The sequence below is a fragment of the Lissotriton helveticus genome, chromosome 7 (assembly GCF_964261635.1).
Source record: "Lissotriton helveticus chromosome 7, aLisHel1.1, whole genome shotgun sequence".
NCBI classification, from domain to species: Eukaryota; Metazoa; Chordata; class Amphibia; order Caudata; family Salamandridae; genus Lissotriton; species Lissotriton helveticus.
Window position 1 is genome coordinate 555,015,208 of NC_136068.1, and position 16,572 is coordinate 555,031,779.

Below are 16,572 nucleotides of genomic sequence, written 5' to 3' on the forward strand. Positions count from 1 at the left end.
CCACAGCGCCAACGATCGCTGCTGACGGAGGGGAGCCTTGCCGGTGAGAGCCACTGATCTGAAGAACCGCTGCCAGCGGTGCCTCCCTGAGCCGCTTGATGGAGGCCCCCGTGGGGCGGTGTGGTGGCGCGGACTCGGAGGGGCCCTTGGCTCCTGCCCCCTCCCCAAGTCTTGTTGCCCTGGTGTGGCCTGAGATCGCCCCCGACATAGGCGGCCGGCTCCCGGGGTCCGGCGGGACTTTTAGCCTTTTGGTGACTCTTCCATTCTGGACCCTGTCCCACAATCCGCTTGACCTGGGGACACGTCCTGCTGTGCCCTCGCAATGCGGCCTGGTCCCTGAATGTGTGCAGGGGGACGGTGTTGATTGGATCAAGATGGCGGCTGGTGCCCTTCTTCATGGCTCACATCCGGACCGGGCGACTGTTCCAGGCCCCCGAGGGGCGGTGTGGTGGCGCAGACTCGGAGGGGGCGCTTGGCTCCTGCTCCCTCCCCAAGTCTTGTTGCCCTGGTGTGGCCTGAGATCGCCCCCGACATAGGCGGCCGGCTCCCGGGGTCCGGGGGGACTTTTAGCCTTTTGGTGACTCTTCCATTCTGGACCTTGTCCCACAATCCGTTTGACCTGAAGACACGTCCTGCGGTGCCCTCGCAATGCGGCCTGGTCCCTGAATGTGTGCGGGGGGATGGTATTGATTGGATCAAGATGGCGGCTTCACAGAAAGCTGACTCAAGTGTTGCTGCTGATGCTATGCAGACAAAAACTGGTTTTCAGTTTGTACATTCTTCAGGATTTTTCCATCCAAGGCTGGTTGAGAGTTTGTAGAACGATGGCTTCAGATTTTCAACATACTACTCTTCAACATTCTTCATAAATGTAAGAATGTGAGACTCACTAGAAGAACGGCCATTTATCTTTCCTTTCAAAATGCTGCCAACAATATTTTCTGTATGGAAGACACCATCTTGTAGCATAAAGGGCTGCGTCAAGGGTGGTATTGCCCAGAATGTCTTGTTTTCAAGTGCTCGTAATGACGAAGCCAGGACTGTGGCAGAGTGTCCAAAATCTAAAAAAAACACCACTGCCAACTCTTCAATAACTTCCATCACCCAGCACCGCATTTCCAAAGAAACAGCATAGCAAGCTTTCGTGGCCTTTAGAGTTTTCGGAAGCAGTTTCCCAAGACCATCACTGCAGCCATTGCAATCCAACAGAGGAACTTTTTCCAAGATCGGCATATTAACAGGGCTGCTGGTGTAATCGGGGCTCTTGCAGCCATTCAACTTAATTGAAGCTTTCACAATGACAGACCGCCCACTGAACTTCGTGCCATGACATTTACTTATAACATTCTGCTGGGTCTTCGCCGAACTGAAGTCTACAAATGCAAAGCATTTCATTCCGCTTTGACATTTCTTGACATGTAGTGGGTTGAAGTCTTTAAAGAGGTCCACAATTTGCTCCTCAGTCACATCACTTGAAAGATTCCCCAAGCCAGGGAGGTCCCACACCACTTGAAAGGACCTGCCTGGCCTCGACCAAAATGGCGCCAGTATGGGAGCGACTTGCAACTCCTTATGACGTTCTAGTTACTTAGCCTTGGCGTTATGGGGGATGTATGCGGTCTTTGTGCACATGGCGGGCAGGGAAGGGTACTGACTGGGCATACGGACAACCCTATTGATGTCGGTTTTTCATTATTGATTATTGTATTATTAAAGCTTCGAAGTAATGTTACCCATGATACTCGCCCTTGGTGTGCGTAGGGACGATTTAATGTAACTGATCCTGTTATACTTTCGAATAAAAAATCAACCTTCACTGATCCTGCAACCGTTTGTCACGTTTATTTTTTTCAATTAAATGGCTCGCTTGTTACATACTCCTATACCCCTGGCTTTTGACCCTTTCCTACGTGCGGTCTGTACTACCGCCCTCGGGCGATCTATGTAATGAACAGACTACCATTGCCGAGACACAAGGGAATGCATCTCAGAGAGATAAGTCAAGTACGTGGTAGATAAAAACATTTTCGTGTTTATGCACGCTGATGTGCTTTGAACGCTGCCTCCCCCCTCTTTTCTTTTTCTGCAGGTTACATTGGAATTTCAGCTAAAGTATGGAGAAGACCTAAACCGCACCGTGTTCCACGCGAGGAAAAATAGGCTAGCTCTGTGAGACGGTACATTATATGTACGAGCTATCTCTGGGAGCGTGAAAGATTGTATGGTATGAATGTGCGCATGGGCCCTGATTTGTACGGTATGAATGCGTATGTGTGGCGCACGACTGGGTCAATAAAAGAATGCTTTTTGTATGACTGAGGCGTTGATCGAACGGTTAATGGAATGAGAAAAATAAGCCCAAACATGGTATCCGCATGTGAAGGACGAAAAAGAATATAGCACTTTCCTTACTTAGGAACGACTCTCTCTGGAGCTAGTGAATGGGAGAGTAGCCTACACCAGAAACTTGAAGGGTTATTTCAGTACGACGAACCCGACCCCAACCCCAACCCCAACCGATATTCCAAATGTACACCCAAAATAATGCGCACCAGTAAGTCAATTTATGTGCTGACTAAATAAGAGAAGTTAGCTCGGCTCCGCCGCCCACCCCGCCCAAAATAACGACAAACCCTATGCAAATATTATAAATATATACAACACACCAGCAAAGTAACAGGGTAAAACGTTTTATTAAATAACTATTTACATGGCAGCCTGCTGCAACATCGATCCAAATGCATGACGCTGTTCCTGTCGAGGTAGCATAGGTGGCGGCCTAGGGGTGGAGGACCGTTGTGCAAATAGCCCGGGGGTGACACCACGCGCCAAGGCCCGTCCCTGCGGTCAGCTGCAGCAGGGCGACCCTTAGCCTTTCACTCCCCGGTCAGCTGCACCATGACTGCCATTGGCGTTCCACTCGGTTGGATGGCCGGGGACCCGCTCCGGTGGCCGGGGTGAAGAGCGGCTGTTGCTGCGGAACGCTCAAAATGGCGGCCGACTCCCCGGATTTGGGCCTGGTCCACTAGAACGACTCTGGACTACCCTGGAACTCGAATGCTTGCCTGCTCGGGCATGAGCCCCACTCTTGAAGACGTCCTCTCAGTTTTAAAGGTTCTACTAGAGTCGTTGGCCCTCGACTCCCGCGGGCTTCCGATGGGGGCAACCACCACTGTTGCTCGACTATCCCCCATGGATATACCGCTGCCACGGGTGTCCGCCGCCTTATCCACATCTGGTGCCGTGAGGGAGGCTGATTCAGTGCATCGGCCTGCTGTCCCGCTCTCCGGAAGTGGCCACAACATTGTCACAGGATGGTAGTGCTCTCATGCTGACGCCAGTTTTTGTCCGAATTACTAAGAGACACTGTAGACTGCCAACTTGATCAGCTCCGGTGGGACCTCAGCGTGACCCGGTAGGGAAGATTTTGCCTCCCTCGCCTTTGAGTCATGGTTCATGCTGCCTGTTCTTTCTGTTGGCGCTAACGAACTTTTTGAACTGCCGAAAGGGATTCTGGTCCTGCCGCTACTTATTGGAGACATTGAACTATACTCTGAACCTGCCTGGCCTCGACCAAAATGGCGCCAGTATGGGAGCGACTTGCAACTCCTTATGACGTTCTAGTTACTTAGCCTTGACGTTATGGGGGATCTATGCGGTCTTTGTGCACATGGCGGGCGGGGAAGGGTACTGACTGGGCATACGGACAACCCTATTGTTGTCGATTTTTCATTATTGATTATTGTATTAATAAAGCTTCGAAGTAATGTTACCCATGATACTCGCCCATGGTGTGCGTATGGACGATTTTATTGTAACTGATCCTGTTATACTTTCAATTATAAAATCAACCTTCACTGATCCTGCAACCGTTTGTCACGTTTAGTTTTTTCAATTAAATGGCTCGCTTGTTACATACTCCTATACCCCTGGCTTTTGACCCTTTCCTACGCGCGGTCTGTACTACCGCCCTCGGGCGATCTATGTAATGAACAGACTACCATTGCCGAAACACAAGGGAATGCATCTCAGAGAGATAAGTCAAGTACGTGGTAGATAAAAACATTTTCGTGTTTATGCACGCTGATGTGCTTTGAACGCTGCCCCCCCCCTCATCATTTAGATTACCACCGCCCATTGCACAAAAGCGTACCGGGCGCTCCCCACGCAAAAAAAACTATATATTTTTTTATTTTTATTTTTGCCCCGCTGGGCCCTTTTAAAGCCTCCACATCAAACCTAGGGGGTCAGGGAGGATCTACTATGCCCCCTTATGGTCATTTCCCCCTTTGTTTTGGCCTCCTCTTGTCTCTCGATCCTACCGAGAGACAAGATGGCGGCCGCTCCGGACTGTTTAGAATGTTGACAGACACCGGAGAGCCAATCAGCTTCGCTTCGCGAAGTTCCGTTACGCGTCAAGTACGCGAACCGGAGCGCTACCCGGAGCGCTGTTACAGATATATATATTTTTTTGAACGTTAATTTATCAAAATCCACTGGAGCACATATATTGAGACCTAGCAAAGGCACATCGGGCTAACAGTCCCTACAATTTTGCCAAGTTTCATGCAAATCCATTCAGCCGTTCGGGCTAAAAGTGAAGCCAACCGCCCTATGGAAATTAACATGGGAAAAACACGTTTTGGGACCCCCTTTTTTCTCGGCCCCCCCTTGACGAACCCCCCCCCAAATTTTCAGGGGCTGCTCATAAACAAAATGTTCCATTTTCCTGAAAATTTCAGCCAATTCCGTCCACAAACGCCAAATTTATTAGACATGGAATTTTCAAAAATCCCATAGAGAAAAAATCCTAACTATATATACCTACTGGCGACCGCCAGTAGGTAATATATATATATATATATATATATATATATATATATATATATATATATATATATATATATATATTTTTCACTGAAAAAAACATAGGTTATAGACCATATATAGTTAGGAATTAGCATTTACAAAACCTTATTTTACTCACACAAAACCATTGAAATTCGCATATATAGTTAGTTGCACTAACTATATATCGCGCACCCGCAATCCACTGCTGATCATGTCACATATTACATCATTCATGACATGGTCAGTGACATCACTGATGACATCACTGATGACATCTCAAATGACATCACTGATGACATCACTGATGGCATCTCAAATGACATCACTGATGACATCACTGATGACATCTCATTTGACATTACTGATCACATCACTGATGACATCCTTCATGTGATAATACGATGAACCTCTTCAGACTCTAATATAACCTTAGATACACTCAGTGTAAACAGACACTCACAGACTGTCACTCATCCATGGAGTTACTCACACACCTAGTCAGTCATGCAAAGAATCAATCACACCTCCATTTTCTCAACTATACAGTTATACACACCTTACTTATTCAAACATATACTAACACATATTTACTCTCTTATACAATCCCTGATACAAGTTCACAATGATCCATACAGCCACTCACACATTCACCGGCTCTTATGCACAGTTATTTATATATGTCAACTCTCACATGTACTGTGTTTTACATATGTACTTACTTTGACATAGCACTGAGATATCCATTCACTCACCAATACACTCATGCACACAGTCAACCGCCCATACAGCTGTTTCCACATGCACTTATGAACCCATACATCTAGTGAATCAACTGCTCACACATCTATGCACAGAGTCACACACCTCCCAGCCACCCACACACACACTCAGTCTCCCATACAAATACTTGGGCAACCAATCAATAACCCATATAGTTACTCATATAGCTACTGATCAACACATGCAGCAGTTTACAGAACAACAGACATAATGATGCACAAATTAAGACAGTTTAGTCACTAACCCATGCACTCAGTGAGACACATTTAATCACTCACTCATACAGTCAGTCATGCACCTACTAAATCCTTCATCCAGACACCTATACATCCACTCATTCTTCAATATGTAAGACATATTTTAACTTTACAGAAACATACAGTCACCGGATGTTGTCATCAGTGATGTCATCAGTGATGTCATTTGAGATGTCATCAGTGATGTCATCAGTGATGTCACTGACCATGTCATGAATGATGTAATATGTGACATGATCAGCAGTGGATTGCGGGTGCGCGATATATAGTTAGTGTAACTAACTATATATGCGAATTTCAATGGTTTTGTGTGAGTAAAATAAGGTTTTGTAAATGCTAATTCCTAACTATATATGGTCTATAACCTATGGTTTTTTCAGTGAATTTTCAAGGTTTTGTAAATGCTAATTCCTAACTATATATGGTCTATAACCTATGGTTTTTTCAGTGAATTTCAATGTTTTTTTAATAGAAAATATCAAAAGCTGTAAAATGTATTCTTCTTTTAAAGGAAAAATATATTTTATATGTATTTAATATAATTTTTTTGTGTATATAAATTTTTTGAGGGAACGAATTTATCAACTATCATGCTGAAGAAGAGTGTGGGGAAAAAAAAACAAAGAGGAGGACTAAGAGGAAAGAACAATGAGTTCAAAAATACAATTGCTTTAAAGCATGAAGTGCTTTTCCACACATTTACATTTAAATAACCCATATTAGAACATACAAAATATCTACAGAGGAGACGGTGTACATTGAATTTTAGACTCTTCACCCACACAACACAACAGCTCTATTCAGAGCTACCCTACCTCAAAGCACTCTAAAATATTATTTTACTATTTCCCTTGGTTTTCCCCTTGTTACGCTTTCCGAAACGCTACCCGGTGCGCGGTCCGGGCGCTAACCGTGCGAAAATTTGAAAAAAAAGTGTATTTTTTTTGCATATATGGGCCTCCTCAGCCACCCTCAGAAAACCTAGGGGGTCAGGATATGTCTCCCGTGCCCCCTTATACCCATTCCCAACATTGTTTATCCTCCATCTTGTGACTAAATTCGTCCGAAACACAAGATGGCGGACTCCCGTTACGCTACCGGTGAGCTACCCGGTTCGCGTACCGGGTAGCGCTTCCACCGCGAAAAATCGAAAAAAAAATTATTTTATTCTTTTGCCCCGCGGGGCCCTTTAATAGCCCCCACATCAATCCTAGGGGGTCAGGAGGGGTCTACCTTGCCCCTTTCATTCATTTCCCCCTTCGTTTATTTCCACCGCTTGTCTCTCGATCCTACCTAGAGACAAGATGGCGGCCGCTCCGGACTGTTTAGAATGTTGAGAGTCACCGGAGAGCCAATCCGCTTCTCCTCGCGAAGTTCCGTTACGCGTCTGGTACGCGAACCGGGGCGCTAACCGGGACGCTGTCACAGATATATATATTTTTTTGAATGTTAATTTCTCAAAATGCACTGGAGCACATATCTTGAGACCTAGCCAAGGCACATCGGGCAAACAGTCTCTACAATTTTGCCAAGTTTCATAGAAATCCATTCAGCCGTTCGAGCTAAAAGTGAGTCTAACCGCCCTATGGAAAACTCAATGTTAAAAACATGTTTTGGGACCCCCCTTTTTCTCAGCCCCCGCTTCACGAAACCCCCCCAAACTTTAAGGGGACGCTCGGAAACAAAATGTGCCATTTTCCTGAAAATTTCAGCCAATTCCGTCCATCAACGCCAAAGTTATTCAACATAGAATTTTCAGAAATCCCTATTCAAAAAAATCCTAACTATATATACCTACTGGCGACCGCCAGTAGGTAATATATAACATTTCTATGGCAAAATGAAACCCCTCATTTTGTTCCTTTGCAAATTAAATGTTTAAGTGTTAACACTTTATTCCAATCAAGATGACTTCAGGTGTGCCATACTTTTGTCATAAGTAAGACTGTTAGCGCTCTAGTTGTTCTTTAGAACACTCTGGGACATTCTGTCACTGGGCTATAGTTGGGCTACATCTGGCTGATATTTGGGCTACATTTGTTTTTTTTTGTCTCTGGTGGCCATCTTTGGGCTACATTGGGCTACATTGGGCTACATTTGGGCTCTAACATATATATAGCCCAATGTAGCCCAATATATATTTTTCAAAGTAAATTTTCGTAAAAACCACTGGAACATATATCTTGAGACATAGCAAAGGCACATCGGGCTACCAGTCCCTACAATTTTGCCAAGTTTTGTGGAAATCCATTCAGCCGTTCGAGCTAAAAGTGAGTCCAACCGCCCTATGGAAAACTCAATGTTAAAAACACGTTTTGGGACCCCCCTTTTTTCTCGGACCCCGCTTGACGAAACCCCCCCCCCCAAACTTTCAGGGGACGCTCAGAAACAAAATGTGCCATTTTCCTGAAAATTTCAGCCAATTCCGTCCATCAACGCCAAAGTTATTCAACATAGAATTATAGAATTTTCAGAAATCCCTATTCAAAAAAATCCTAACTATATATACCTACTGGCGACCGCCAGTAGGTAATATATAACATTTCTAAGGCAAAATGAAACCCCTCATTTTGTTCCTTTGCAAATTAAATGTTTTAAGTGTTAACACTTTATTCCAATCAAGATGACTTCAGGTGTGCCATACTTTTGTCATAAGTAAGACTGTTAGCGCTCTAGTTGTTCTTTAGAACACTCTGGGACATTCTGTCACTGGGTTATAGTTGGGCTACATCTGGTTGATATTTGGGCTACATTTGGGCTCTTTTGTCTCTGGTGGCCATCTTTGGGCTACATTGGGCTACATTGGGCTACATTGGGCTACATTTGGGCTCCAACATATATATAGCCCAATGTAGCCCAATATATATTTTTCAAAGTTAATTTTCGTAAAAACCACTGGAGCATATATCTTGAGACATAGCAAAGGCACATCGGGCTACGAGTCCCTACAATTTTGCCAGGTTTTGTGGAAATCCATTCAGCCGTTCGAGCTAAAAGTGAGTCCAACCGCCCTATGGAAAACTCAATGTTAAAAACATGTTTTGGGACCCCCCTTTTTTCTCGGCCCCCCCTTGAGGAAACCCCCCCACATATTTAGGGGCTGCTCAGAAACAAAATGTGCCATTTTCCTGAAAATTTCAGCCAATTCCGTCCACAAACGCCAAAGTTATTAGACATAGAATTTTCAGAAATCCCATAGAGAAAAAATCCTAACTATATATACCTACTGGCTATCGCCAGTAGGTAATATATATATATATATATATATATATATATATATATATATATATATATATATATATATACATATATATATATATATAACGCACTCACGGGGGTTTTGCAGCAACAATTTAATCAGCCGCGAACAAAAAACAGATGCGTTTCAGACCTAAGAGTCCTTCGTCAGTGTTTACATTTCCATGTCTTTGCGACACATTATATGCACCTTCCCTCCTGTTGTGGAATGGGATGATGGACAAGTAAGTGACATTGCAACGGGCAGCCATTTATAAATGGGTTATTCTCCATAAACACATACACAGTTTAATATGTCATTTTGTCTGATGTTATACCCATGCCGGTCTGGCTGTACTCAATCCTGCTGTATATCGGCATGTCACTGGCAAAATTGTTGCCCGAATTGCAATCATTACAATATATATTTGTAATTGAGTTTTGAACACCATATACAAACAATGCGATCATCTGCCAATTACATGGGGGACATTTCTTAGTGTACACACTAGTAAGCACACATATAATTTAGACCCATAGATGGGTTATCTCGTCCCCCGTCGGTGATCAATGATGTAATCTCGCCGTGTATCGGCACGTCACCGACTGATGTAACGTTAACATGACCGCAATATATTAACAAAACACCCATTTGACATGTCATTCCAAAAAAGTGTAACATTATGCATAATCACATTTGACCTTAAACTCCATTTTTAAATTCATCTTAGTGAGTTAGCTAATAAACCTAATTCTATCTATGGGTCAAAGTACAATAATATTCAGTTACATATACTAATAAATAGAGAAGTGAAAGGGAAAGTGTAAGAAGAAGAAAAGAAGAGAAAACAGAATAAACTGATCACAGTATTAATACACATCTGTGCAAAAGTCAGTGTCTTTCCAAAATCACATTTCTATTGATCCCTTGCAGACATAGGATTCCTCATTGCACCAGCCTATCGCACTACTATCTTCCTAGGTGAACTGTGAGTTCCTCCCCAATGTTGAGCCCACCCGGCTGTTTAGTCTGCATGTCTATTATATGTCGCGACTCTAGTCTACGCAGACATGATAATTTATCTCCCCCTCTGGGATTAGATGGTACATGATCCAGCCCAAAGTATTGAAGCAACTCCCGGTTGCTCTGGTGTACCTTGGCGAAGTGCCTGGCCACAGGATAAGATACATCCTTGTTCATTATGGCTCGTTGATGTTCCAGCACTCGCATCTTCAGATTGTTGATTGTACTGCCTATGTACTTAAGGCCGCAGGGACATACAAGACAGTACACCACATAAGGTGTTGTACACGTGATGAATTTCTTGATCTTTTTGGGTTGGGATAGGCCCGGAATTTGGTAAGAGAGAACTCTCTTGCTGTTTTCACATGCACGGCATTTTCCACATGAACCTACCACTCCTACTTTTTATCAACTTCCGAAAGTCCACAAGGACTTGGTAAATCCTCCGGGGCGACCCATCGTCTCGTCCAAAGGTGGATTGACAGAGAACCTATCAATTTATATTGATTCCTTTCTGGCTAAGTTTGTTGTGGATCTAAAATCATATATGAGAGACACAAAGCATTTTATTGAACAGATTGAAAATATCACATGGGACCCCTCATTTGTGCTCATTACCCTAGACATTGCCAGTCTATACACATGCATACAGCACGATAAGGGGGTTGAGGCTGTTAAATATTTTTTGGATAAGAGACCGGCTAAATATCTAGAGAATGGCATGATGTTGACTGAAATGTTGGAGTTCTGCTTACGAAACAATATTTTCTTGTTTCAAAATACATTCTATAAACAGACCTCAGGGACGGCGATGGGAACCTGCTTCGCCCCCAGCTACGTGAATCTCTTAGAGGGCTGGTGTAGTGTGGGGTCGTTATATAGACGACGTATTCTTGGTATGGAGGGGCTCCTCCATAGAAGCTAATAATTTCATTGTGGATCTCAACAGAAACAACTTACATCTAAAATTTACTGCAGACATTAGTAGTGAGCAAGTACATTACTTAGATCTGAAGGTATTTGTCAGTGAAGAGAAGCTGCAGACTGCCTCTATAGGAAACCGACGGCAGGGAATAGTATACTCCACGCCAAGAGTAGCCATCCACCTAGCCTTGTACGAAGTATACCGTACGGTGAATTACTCAGGCTAAAAAGGAATTGCTCCCGTGACACTGACTTTAGGTCAGCAGCAAAGGAGAGCGTGCAGAGGTTCCGCAAGAGAGGGTATGATCAGGACCTACTAGACAGAACCTTAGAGAAAGTAGCCAGGATTCCCAGGCAACAGCTTTTTGACTGTGATCAGAAAAGGAAAAATGATCCTGAAAATGTGAACAAATTCAGGATGATCACAATGTTCTCGGATGGGGCTAATGCACTGAGGAGCATGCTCTCGAGAAGCTGGCATATCCTACGCACTGACCCAGTAATCGGGTGCGACGTACCAGAAAGACCGCTCATTACTTTTCGAAAATTGAGATCCATCAAAGACATGGTAGTACACAGCCATCTAGCACCAACTGAAACAACTACGAAGGGCACCCTTATGGACATGGCAGGCTTTTTCCCATGTGGAAAATGCCGTGCATGTGAAAACAGCAAGAGAGTTCTCTCTTACCAAATTCCGGGCCTATCCCAACCCAAAAAGATCAAGAAATTCATCACGTGTACAACACCTTATGTGGTGTACTGTCTTGTATGTCCCTGCGGCCTTAAGTACATAGGCAGTACAATCAACAATGTGAAGATGCGAGTGCTGGAACATCAACGAGCCATAATGAACAAGGATGTATCTTATCCTGTGGCCAGGCACTTCGCCAAGGTACACCAGAGCAACCGGGAGTTGCTTCAATACTTTGGGCTGGATCATGTACCATCTAATCCCAGAGGGGGAGATAGATTATCATGTCTGCGTAGACTAGAGTCGCGACATATAATAGACATGCAGACTAAACAGCCGGGTGGGCTCAACATTGGGGAGGAACTCACAGTTCACCTAGGAAGATAGTAGTGCGATAGGCTGGTGCAAGGAGGAATCCTATGTCTGCAAGGGATCCATAGAAATGTGATTTTGGAAAGACACTGACTTTTGCACAGATGTGTATTAATACTGTGATCAGTTTATTCTGTTTTCTGTTCTTTTCTTCTTCTTACACTTTCCCTTTCACTTCTCCATTTATTAGTATATGTAACTGAATATTATTGTACTTTGACCCATAGATAGAATTAGGTTTATTAGCTGACTCACTAAGATGAATTCAAAAATGGAGTTTAAGGTCAAATGTGATTATGCATAATGTTACACTTTTTTGGAATGACATGTCAAATGGGTGTTTTGTTAATATATTGCGGTCATGTTAACCTTACATCAGTCGGTGACGTGCCGATACACGGCGAGATTACATAATTGATCACCGACAGGGGACGAGATAACCCATCTATGGGTCTAAATTATATGTGTGCTCACTAGTGTGTACACTAAGAAATGTCCCCCATGTAATTGGCAGATGATCGCATTGTTTGTATATGGTGTTCAAAACTGAATTACAAATATATATTGTAATGATTGCAATTCGGGCAACAATTATGCCAGTGACATGCCGATATACAGCAGGATTGAGTACAGCCAGACCGGCATGTGTATAACATCAGACAAAATGACATATTAAACTGTGTATTTGTTTATGGAGAATAACCCATTTATAAATGGCTGCCCGTTGCAATGTCACTTACTTGTCCATCATCCCTTTCCACAACAGGAGGGAAGGTGCATATAATGTGTCGCAAAGGCATGGAAATGTAAACACTGACGAAGGACTCTTAGGTCTGAAACGCGTCTGTTTTTTGTTTGTGGCTGCTTAAATTGTTGCTGCATAAGCCCCGTGAGTGCGTTATCGTTCTTGGCAAGACAGAAACGATTGGAGCTGCTATAAAAACGCGTCAGTACCGACGCGCAACGGCACCCGCCCGGGAGTGCCCCGGGATTGTGGTACGATTTGGAGCTGGAATATATATATATATATATATATATATATATATATATATATATATATATATATATATATATATATATATATATATATATATATTACCTACTGGCGGCGGTCGCCAGTAGGTAGTTATAGTTAGGACCTAGTTTCCATAGGAAATCTGCAACATTCTATTGGGAATAACTTTGGCCCTGGTGGACGAATGTTTGCGAATTTCTCAAAGAAGATGGCTCGGTCCGCTGCGCTCATTCTGTGAAAGTTTTGGGGCGATTCGTCAAGTGGGGGCTGAGATAAAAGGGGGTTTCAAAACGTGTTTTTCCCATGTTATTTTCCATAGGACGTCTAGACACGGCTACAGCTCGAACGGCTGAATGGATTTATAAGAAATTTGGTAGAAAGGTAGAGTCTGGGTCGCAGATCACGCTTTTGTTTAAATGGTGTAAATGCGTTCAGTAGTTGCTGAGAAAATTAAAGTTGAAATCAGTTATATATCTGTAAGCGCGCACGGGTGCGCGCACGTATGCGGGTGTGCGCGAGCGGCACTGTGATTTGCTGTTTAACGTCTGTCAACATTCGATTCGGAGGAAATCAGGAAGTGTTGTCCGCCATTTTGTTAGTGCGAGTGAATATATATTACAGAACAAAGGGTTAGAACATGGAAAGGGGAGAAGGTAGAAATTGTCTGGTCGGGTAGGTTTTCTCAGGGGGTGCAGTATGGACCCTGAACGCGAAAAGAATATATTTTTTTTTGTTAAAAAAGTTGCGGACTGTGAAAAACTATAGTGGAGAGAATGCAAAGGAAGCAGGGTGGAGACTGTTTGACTTCGTAGGTTTCTTGAGCGGTTTATTAAGGATGCCGAAAGTCTAAAAGTAGCTTTTTTTCGCAAAAAAAGTTACGTGGTGTGCGCACCCGGTCGCGCAAGGCGAACAAAAAACATAAAGAAAGATGGAGATAAATTACAAGTTTGAGTGTTTAGATCTAAGGTGGCTCTTAAAAGAGCCCTTGTGTTAACCCCTTCCACGCTCATGACGACCTGGGCTCGTCATGAGGTAGCCTCCTCGCACGCTCATGACGAGCCCAGCTCGTCACGTAAAGTGCGATTTTAAAAAACTCAGCGTACGGGCGGAATTCCGCCCGCACGCATGCGGTTAATTGAGTTTTTTCTGCAGTTATAAGTAAGTTCCGATGCAGAGTCTCATGTTACAGAGGAAAATTCTATTTCCCTCATCCGTGAAATGAACACCATCTCTCCGATAGATGCCTTCCATGTTGAAACGCAGGTTGTTGTTGTATATAGAACCCATGTTATATTCTCTGAGGAAAGCAGAAACAGATTTATTTACATGTTTCCTTGCTTTCTCAATTTGTGGACAACGTTGATTGGACTAATTCCATTTTTGTCTTTGGCATATATTTGAATACACCAAGACAGTTCGATGAAAAAGTGACATCAATTGACGAAAGGTGTCTTTTAGAAGCATTTCCAGACCTACCCCTGTTAATGTGCCTAGATCATTCCCACCACAGTGCACCATTATCAGGTTAGGTTCAGGGAGATGCATAAAAGTTTTCACCAACAATAATAATAATAATAATCCACATTTTGTAAAGCGCACAATCACCCGTTAGGGTCTCTAGGCGCTGGGGGCCGTTGGGAAGATTAAGCAAGCTATTGCCCAGAGTCGCATGGTGCTGGGCTAACCTGCCGCCGGAGCGGGGGATCGAACCCTGATCCCCAGATTCCAGCGTCAGTCGCCCTGGCCGCGGCGCCACACCAATGGTATCAATTGGTTACATCTTAATCCTCTTTGGCCAATCCACGTAATTTGCACATTTGGTAAGTCAAGGTTAGAAATTTGTCTGTTTGCAGCATATTTTTCACTCCAGTGAATATAACTGTGTCCTACAAGCCAAACCTTCATTTTCAAGGCAGATGCAGTAGTACTCCGATGGGTTCTTGAAGTGGAATGGCAAGTAGATGGTGAAAGTCACGATAAAAAAGTGTATGAGGTGTCGTGTGGATGAAAAACTGAAAATGATTGGTTGATTGCTATATCTCAAGATTGAAGACTACGTTGTATGTTACTGTTTTTTTAAAACGAAATGTTCTATTGGTTGTGGAAAAAAAGAAATGTAAAAAAACAGTGGATAGGCAGGTGTGTTTGCAGGGAATTGCGCCTTATTGCTTTGATTTAGAACGTTGAGATATGAACTTTTGACCTGTGCCTTCAGCCAGGTGCAGAATGAGCTGTTACCATGTTAACAGCCAGAGAAGGCAGAGGGTGAAGGGTGACCTTTATGTGACTTTGAAAATATTGAAAGGATAACCAACTGAAATGTTAGTTTGATTATGAAATAGTGCGGGAACAAATATGATTGGTTGGAGAGACATATATGAATCTGTATTGACAGGAAATCTATGCCATTATTCTTTGGTTGCAGTGATAGAAGTATTATTGAGAGCTCCGTCAAACGGCTATCGTGTTGCTACTATCATTGTTCTACATCTTATAAAGCATTGGTAAAGGTGAGTGTATAACTGTTTGTTTTATGATGTACCGTTAAATGTGGTTTGATCACTATATTTGATTATTTGACTTACAGTGTCTAAGCAACCACATTTTTGACTTTGTTACGGTTTTATATGTTTTCAACTACTGTTTTTTTAAAATGTGATTAAGGTTAGTGGACTTCAGTCATGTTTTTATGCTATCCACTACTGGTAGGTCTATGAATTAAATGTCAGTTAGAGACGGATCTGCAACGAAATTTGGGGGGGGGGACAAAAAAAAAGGATTTTTTTTAGGGGGACATGAACGTGTAATCTGTAGGTAGAGTAAAGCTGGAGGGGCTCTTAGAATGGGTAAAACAAGTGCAAGGCCTAATTAACATTCAAATGGTTCTTTATAGAGATGTGAAACGTTCAGGTGCGGATCTGTGTGTATCTGGGATGTATGTTATCTTGGGCTTCCACAGCAGGCGTGAGTGAGGGGTGGAGGGGTTGAAGTTGTGTCCAGTTAATAGGGGTTGTGCGCCATTTTTTCACTTTCTTTGAAGTGTGAATTATAGTTTTGAATGTATTTGTGGTATACTGAATAAACGGAATATAAAATGTAATAAAATAGACAGAAATTAATTGAGATTTGGGAGCGTTTGTACATAATTTGTAAAGTTGGTTACAGATAAAAAAAAAAGGAATTAGCAGAGACACAGATAATGCAGGTAGAGAGAGAAATGGTAGATTATATGTGATATCGTCGACAAAAAGTGGGAATGCTTTAGGTATTTTAAACTTTAAGTTTGAGGAAAAAATTACAGTGTGGTTTGTGGCCGAGGGATGCACTGGTGGGGGTGGGGTGAGAAAGAGAGGTGTCCCAGTACAATCAAATGAAAAATTGTGACCATGAGGTTGTACACAGGTTCGTGGAGTATATG

General features: G+C 43.1%; 1 protein-coding gene across 1 annotated transcript in view; it reads right to left on the reverse strand.

Moving 5' to 3' along the window:
• LOC144766884 (vomeronasal type-2 receptor 26-like) overlaps positions 1-16,572 on the reverse strand; it is a 243,616-nt gene that overhangs the window by 157,290 nt on the left and 69,754 nt on the right. The gene's annotated exons all lie outside the window — the stretch shown is intronic.